Here is a 7,729-nt window from a genome sequence, read left to right on the forward strand (position 1 = left end):
TATAAATATAATCTTGGATCATACTCTTATTAAGATCTCTGTTCTGGACCCATCTCTATAGTGAATGATACAGAATTCGGGCTAAGGAAGTAGAATTATTTGTGTTCGAGTAAACGTATCCAAACTTTAAAGTCAAGAGGTAACTCAATCTAAGGATGAAATCCTTGTGTGTTTCCACTATATCTTAGGTCACTGGGGATCCATCAAATGCCACTGAATATTTACATCTATCTGAGATCCGTAAACCTACCTTTCTTTAAGCATGTGATTCCCCTCCATTCCAATCATCTTTGTCACTCACTAATAATTGGGATATTTGTTAAAGTACTTACTACGAGCTGAAAACTGAACTTAAGGCTGGGGTACATAAAATTTAAGCTAAATGGACACAGTTTCTGTCCCACCCAGGCCACACAAAGTGAGAAAGAACTGGTATTTCATCCTCATTTTTACAGATGAGGAAACTGAGGCATAGAAGCTTAGTGACTTGCCCACGGCCATAGAACAAGTGAAAGGCAGAATTGGAATTAGAACATCTGTGGGCAGGGACTGTCTCTAATTGCTGCTGAATTGTACTTTCTAAATGCTTAGTACAGTGCTCTACACACAGTAAGTGCTCAATAAATACGATTGAATGAATGAATGAACACCAGTCTCCTGATTCCCAGGTCTACACTCTTTCCACTAGGCTACGCTGCCCCATTTTCACTGATGAAATTAAAACCAAAGAATTCCTTGCTCAATTAAGTGCACTCTCACTGCATTTTTTTGCCATTCTTAACAACTTAATGCACCCAATCATCACAGTTGCTTTTAAATTACTGCATTTAAATGAACATCTCACTCTGAATTGTTTCCTTAGATGTGCCTATAGAGGTATTTATCAGTAGAAACAACTCTTCATCAGGGGCTGAACTTTCTGTTTAAGGAGAACCATGTTCCTTTCATGGCCTTTCCCACCTCCTCTTCTCCTCCCCCAGGTTCCTACTCACCTTGTGATTACTTCACTTGACACTAGCACATCCCCCAGAAAAGGAGGGAGTTAAAGGAGCTGAAACTCAAAGTAAGCTCGTAATGTCACAGGTTAAAAACTCTTGTTCAAGGTTGGTAAGGCAGGAAGCTGAATCTTCCCACTAAAACAAGGGTTGGGATTGAGATTCACGAACCAGTACCAATCTCACTTAACAGTGTGATATGTCAGACAATCTTATTTATTGAGCGCTTACTGTGTGCAGAACACTCTACTTAGCACTTGGGAGAGTACAATATTACAATAAACAGACAAATTTCCTGCCCACAATGAGCTCACAGAGTAGAAAGGGAAGGCAGACATCTCTGCCCCCTTAAAATACACCTCATTCCCTCTAGTGCTCACTATCATTTCATCCCAGAAGGTTCCTGGCTTGTATCTATACTTCTTCAGGACAGAGTGGAAATTCTAGCAGGAAGAAATGGAGACCTTAGGACAACTCTTAGCACTTTCCTTTTTAAAGCTTCTATGCATCTTGTCCTCTGCATCATAGAGCTGTTGGGAAATACTGTACCATTTTTATTCCCTAAAAGTACTTATGTACATTGCTTTATGTTTCTGCTTAATTGAGACCATCTAGTAGGAATTTAGTAGGAGAAGATTTGCTTGTTTATTTTCACATACATTGATATTTACACTCAAATATGCATTTGTATTTGCTCATGCACCCAGGGCTCTAATTTTCCTGTTTCACGTCGCTTACTTACTGCTATGAAATCCCATCCTGCCACTACAAAACTATTCCCACGGAATCTCCACTGGATCACTGGGCTTGGACTAGTAAACCTGGACCAGGATATGTTTTGATGTCTGGCTCCCCCCTTCTAGACTGTGAACCCATTGTGGGCAGAGATTGCCTCTATTTGTTGCTAAATTATACTTTCCAAGAGCTTAGTACAGTGCTCTGCACACAGTAAGTGCTCGATAAATATGATTGAATGAACTAGTAAACAACAGAGAGCAGAGGTGGGACTAGAGGCAGCGTGGCTTAGTGGAAAGAGCCCAGGCTTGGGAGTCAGAGGGCTTGGGTTCTAATCCCACTTCTGCTATTTGTCAATTGTTTAACTTTTGGCAAGTCACTTACTTTCTCTGAGCCCCAGTTCCCTCATATGTAAAATGGGGAGGAAGTCTGTGAGCCCTACGTGGGACATCCTGATTACCTTGTATCAACTCCAGCACTTACAACAGTGCATTGAACATAGTAAGTGCTTAACAAATGCCATCATCATTATTATTATTGAGGGGATAGTAGCTTGGGAGAAAAGTTTGGCAGGGGTGTGAGGAAATGGAGAGTACAGACACACTTATTGAGCACTTCTTGTGTGAAGAGCAGTGTACTAAGCACTTGGAAGAGCACAAAATAGCAATAAACAGACATGGTTGTGTTTCCTCTCAAACAACAGTTTGAGGGGAAAGTTGGAAAGGAGACAGTTCACACTGGCTGGGAACCTGAGAACAGGCTCAAGGGAATTTGAGGGAAGAGAGACACTAAGATTTTGAGAGCCTCAATTCTGGGTTGTCTAATTAGTAGAAATAGTAGTAGACTGCAAGCTTGTCGTGGACAGGGAATGTGTCTGTTAATTGTTATATTGTATTCTCCCAAGCGCATAGTTCAATGTTCTGCATGCAGTAAAAGCTCTATAAATATGACTGAATGAATGAATAGTAATAATAATAATAGTAGTGGAGGTGGTGGCTGCATTAATTGTGTGTCCACTGTGTGTAATACGCTGTGCAAGGTGCTTGGGAAGAACGAAACAGAGAGGTGATAATTGCCCCACCCACGAGGAGCTTAAACTCTAATGGGAGAGACTCACAGACAAGTGAAGCAGCATGTGAAGTTTAGTGGATAGAGCACCGACCTACAAGTCAGAAGAACTTGGATTCTAATCCCTACTCTGCACTTTCCTGTTGTGCGACCATGGGCAAGTCATTTAAATTAATCGCTCAACTGTGAAATAGGGATTAATAATGTGAGCCCCATTTGGGACAGGGACTGTATTCAGTTTGATGTCTGTCCCCACCTCTAGATTGTAAACTTGTTATGGGCAGGGAATGTGTCTGCTAATTCTTTTGTATTGTACTCTCCTAAGTGCTTAGTGCAGGGCTGTGCACATAGTAAGAGTTCAATATGATTGATTGATTAACTTATATCTACCCCAGGGCTCAGTACAGTGACTGGCACATAGTAAGCATTTAAATAACTTTAAAAAGTATCTACAAGTAACTAAATGGAGAACTATCAAACGTACAAAAATGGTTGAATGGTTAAGTGCTGGAGATGGCTCTTGGGTTTCTAGGATTTGGGATCCTGGGAATTACCCAGGAAAAGCTTACTGGAGGAAGTGGGATTTTAGGGAAGCAGCTTGGCGTAGTGGATAGAGCATGCGCCTGGGGTCAGAAGGTCATGGGTTCTAATTCCGCCTCTGCCACTTGTCTGCCGTGTGACCTTAAGCAAGTCACTTCACTTCTCTTGGCTTCAGTTACTTCATCTGTAAAATGGGGAATAAGACTGGGAGTCCTATGGGAGACAGGGACTATGTCCAACCTGATTTGCTGGTATCCACACCAGTGCTTTGTACAGTGCCTGGAACATAGTGAGTGTTTAAGAAATACCATCATTATAATTATTATTTAGGAGGTCTTTGAATTGGGGGAGGATTGGGAGGGAGGGGGGATCAGGACAGGGGAATAGCATGCACCAGGGGAGAAAGGCAGGAGAGTTACAGCAAGATGCAGTAAGAGGGGAGCTTCTCCTCCCCACTATCCCCTCTCAGTGCTCCTATTGGGAAGCTCATTCTGCTCACCTGCCTAGGATTTTCTGGTAAAGAACCAACATCCTTGGCTGCCTTTATTTTGTAGACACATGCACTACTTCAACACATACGGTAGTACAGAAGGTCCATATTTTCAGGGGGCTCCATAAATGGGATGGCCTTTTGGGGGCAGCTCCAATTGACATTTATTCTAAATTTCTCTGGAAATTTTCAGGAGCGTTCTCTATAATCTCTATCTCTTTACCATTAAAAAAAAGTAGTACACAAGTCAGTTTATGGGTGCATCTACAAGGAGGGGCCCTCTCAGGAGCATATCTGGAGAGTTTCCAGTACTCTACCAGTCTCGGCTATGGGAGGGAGAATCAAGCAGAAGCATATCCATTCCATTCTTAGCTTGGGCAGTGGCCGGTGAGTGGAAGGCAATCTGCTACAAGTCAAAACTCACCTGCGCTATGCAACAGCAGCATGGGAGAGAGTCCAAGATGGAGACTCAAGTTTACTACATGGAAAAGGGCAATGGTAAATCACTTCCCTATTTTTACCAAGAAAACTCTTTGGATAAACTACCAGAGTGATTTCAGATGGAGGTGGAGCTGGGACAATCTGGGACAGATATGTCCATGGAGTCACTATGGGTCAGAGATGACATGACGGCATAATATAAGATGAGACAAGGAGTGGGAGGACCTGGAGTATTCCGAGTGAAAGGAGAGTCAAGCATAGGCCTACCCATTCCATTCCTAGCTTGGGCAGTGGCTAGCGAATGGAAGGCAATCTGCTACAAGTCAAAACTCCTCTTTGCTGGGCAGCAGCGGCATGGGAGAGAGTCGAGGGTGGAGACATGGGTTTACTCCGCGGATGGCAGCAATGGTAAACCACTTCCATATTTTTACCAAGAATACTCTATGGTTCCGCTACCAGAATGATTGCAGATGGAGAGCGGGGTGTTCTGGGAGAGCTGTGTCCTTGGTGTTGCTATGGGTTGGAAATGACTTGACAGCATGACAAGATAGTCCCTGTCCCGCACAGGGCTCACAGTCTTAATCCCCCTTTTACAGACGAGATAACTGAGGCTCAAAGAGGTAAAGTGCCTTGTCCAAGGTCAAGTGACAGAGCCGGGTTTAGAACACAGGTCCTTCTGACTCCCAGGCCTGTACACTATCCACTAGACCATGCTGCTTCTACTCCCACTATATGTTACAATTTTTGCTACCATCAAATGAAAGTACCCAGCTTAATGGAAGCTATGGAAAAAATGTCAAGGGAGAAGACATTGACAAAGGTGTAGGGTGTTGGACCTAAGGAGAAGATGGAGGAAGAGGAGGAACAGGAGGAGGAGCAGGAGGAGGGGAAGAAGAAGAATGGGAAGTTGTGAGTTAGGTAATTGAACATTCCAGAAAATACCATAAGGACAGTGACATATAGAACTACTGCTACTCCCTTATTCATATTTAGAGATTTTGATCCATCTTTGAATACGTGAAGAAACTCATGTTTATCAAAAAAAGGAGAAGTCAATCAAAATCTACTTTAATGAATCAATTTATTCGATCATTCATTCAATCACATTTATTGAGCATTTACTGTGTGCAAAGCACTGTACTAAATCAGTCAACTGAATTTACTGAGCACCTGTTGTGTGCAGAGCACTGTACTAAGCCCTTGGGAGAGTACAACAGAGTCATTAGATGGCAATCCTACCTTGAAGGAATTTACAAACTTGCAGGGAAGACAGATGTTTAAATAAATTATACCTAGGAAGAAACAAGAGAGTAGAAAGCTACCTACATAAGGGTTTCGGGAGGTGCAAGAACCCAAATGTTCAGGTGAAGCCCAGGTGCCGAAGTGATTTGCCATTTTTCTCCTCTTAAGGCAACATAGTTGATATTTCAATTTTTTTAATCTGACACACACTCAAGCAGTGTTCGACGTATCTTACCGTAACAGGGAACGAACATCCCGGAGAAAGGAATCATTTCCCTATTCATCGAGACTGACCTTTATCTTATGTCTTCTGTGGCCAGTTTGGGCAGCAGGACAAAGTATTCAATTAGGTGTTGGAAAGGTTAACAATTCCTCATCTTGCTTTGGGAAGAGACCAGCATTTCATTCAAGGGGGGCTCATCCAACTGTGATAACTAGCGGCTGTGAAGCCATGAACTAACGCACGATTCAAACTCCAGGAGGCTATAAACATCAATCACTCTTGTAGAAAAGATGTTTGCTTTAAAAGAACTATTTTAAAATATACTGTATATTGATTCCCCTTTTTTTTTCCATCTCATTTATCTTGTACTGAATAGTCCTGCTTTCTCTTCAAGTCCCTTCCATCATGGTTTCATGCTCCAGATTTTTCCTTATTATATAAAATTCAAGTTTCAACCTGTACTGCAGGATTTATCAATACCTGAAAGGTTTTTATTAAAAGATCCACAATTTTATGTGCAAAAGCTGAAGATTCTGGGTCGGAATCTTTCCGCCTATTCGCCACTTTGGGTGAACTAGTCAAGCAAAATATTTGGTGTGATCTTTTTGAAGTGGGTCAATGAATTTATTAATAATAATAACAATGGAATTTGTTAAGCACTTAGTCTATATAAAGCACTATTCTCAGTGTGCTGGGTTTATCTTGCCCAGGATTTGAACATAGGAGTTGCCATTTGGTGTCAAGTTAATTTTGCTACTGGTCCACTATAAATGAGAATCCTATACTTTGTTTCTCACTAATGGAAAGGCTGGAGTAATAACTCCTAATACCAGAAGGCTCTCCCTCTCCCACCAGAATGCAGAGGTGACTGTACTGGGCTTACCACCTCAATGGAAGGTAGATTGAATGAAACACCTATCTCTCCTAAGCCTCAGCCTCATCGTGATCATAACTAGCCCAAGGTCAAGGGACTTTATTTTTCCCAAACTCCACAAGAGAACCAGGCCTAAAGTGCCTGTGGACTCACATGGGTGACTGGAGGAAACTTGGTTTAAAGTCAAAATCTTTTTCAGTTTGAACCAACGTTTACCAAAATAGCAGTCGTGGCCGTCACCATCAGAGGCAGTGTAATGTGCTGGATGGATCATTAGGCTGACCCAATTTTAGGGCTTGCTCCCAGCCTGGTTGTAATGAAATATTTTTTTCATTACAAAAAGTGGATGCATATTTATACATGAATACACAAAGGAAGAGTTTTTTTTAAGTTACTTTTAAGTCAGAACCTTAATGTTATCTTGTATCACTAAAGTAACCTGGATCTCTCAACAGCTCTACCCTAGAGTTCCCTGAACCTTCACCTTTTGTCCCTTCTAGTTCCAGTTCTGCCACATATCAGCCATGTGACTTTGGGCAAATCACTTAATTTATCTGTCCCTTAGTTACCTCATCTGCCAAATGGGGATTAAGACTGTAAGCCCCACGTGGGACAACCTGCTTACCTTGCATCTAGCCCAGCGCTTAGAACAGTGCTTGGCACATAGTAAGTACTTAACAAATACCATCATCATCATTCTAGATTTGGCTTCCCAAAACCTAATTCACCAGTGCATCTGTCTCTAAGTCTTTTCCACAACCGCATGGTGAATTTGGGTCCTCTTTCCCAAAGCAAATAGGCCATGGTGCCCCAAGCTGTTGGATACCTCTTACCTGACCTGTGTAACACTTAAGTCCTGCTTTGAGCTTTAATAATAATAATTATGATATGAAGTGCTTATCATATGCCAAGCACTGTACTAGACACCAGGGTAGATATGAGATAATCAGGTTGGACACAGTTCCTGGTGCTCACAGCTTAAGAGGTAGAAAAGTTAGTGAATCCTCATTTCACAGATGAGGAAACTGAGGCAAAGGGAGGTTAAATGACTTTTCCAAGGTCACATAGCAGACAAGTGGAAGAGCCAAGATTCATCTTCCATCTCAACTCACATACCTTCT

The 7,729-nt window shown here is 42.0% G+C and overlaps 1 non-coding gene across 1 annotated transcript; it reads left to right on the plus strand.

The window, feature by feature from the left end:
• Window positions 1-4,104: 4,104 nt before the first annotated feature.
• LOC114817689 lies at window positions 4,105-4,242 on the plus strand. The gene has a single exon (XR_003765543.1). It is a non-coding gene; the product is annotated as a small nucleolar RNA SNORA7 (small nucleolar RNA).
• The last annotated feature ends 3,487 nt before the right edge of the window (window positions 4,243-7,729 follow it).

Source organism: Ornithorhynchus anatinus, chromosome 1 (genome assembly GCF_004115215.2).
Source record: "Ornithorhynchus anatinus isolate Pmale09 chromosome 1, mOrnAna1.pri.v4, whole genome shotgun sequence".
NCBI classification, from domain to species: Eukaryota; Metazoa; Chordata; class Mammalia; order Monotremata; family Ornithorhynchidae; genus Ornithorhynchus; species Ornithorhynchus anatinus.